We start from the raw sequence: 513 nt of genomic DNA on the forward strand, positions 1-513 counted from the left end.
GGCCCTAAAAGATGCTATAATGAATAGCTGTGGATGCGGGGAGGGGGCCCATAGAAAAGGTCTTTCTACAGGGCCCGAGAAGAAATCTTCTTTCAGTGACGCTCCAGAAATCCAGATGTGGCGGCTTTTAGCTGTCTGACAGAATCCCTTCTGCTTCAAATATGATAGAGCGGAGGAGGGGCGTTTACACAAATGATTGTAAAGTCAAATCCAACTGTCATGCTGTTATTACAACTTATTTGAAACTGTCTGAACTGCAAAAGCCAGGGCCAGAAAACCATTTGTGGGGCCAGGGGCAAAAATGAGCTGTAGGCCCCCTAATGAGCTTATCAGTTCCCCCTCTCTCTGTCTGTGCGGTTCCACCTCTCTCTGTGTGGTTCCCCCTCTCTCTGTGCGGGTTCCCCCTCTCTCCCTGTGAGTTCCCCCTCTCTCTGTGCAGTTCCCTCTCTCTCTGTGCAGTTCCCCCTCTCTCTGTGCGGTTCCCTCTCTCTCTGTGCGGTTCCCTCTCTCTCT

Source organism: Etheostoma cragini, chromosome 12, assembly GCF_013103735.1.
Source record: "Etheostoma cragini isolate CJK2018 chromosome 12, CSU_Ecrag_1.0, whole genome shotgun sequence".
Classification (NCBI taxonomy): Eukaryota; Metazoa; Chordata; class Actinopteri; order Perciformes; family Percidae; genus Etheostoma; species Etheostoma cragini.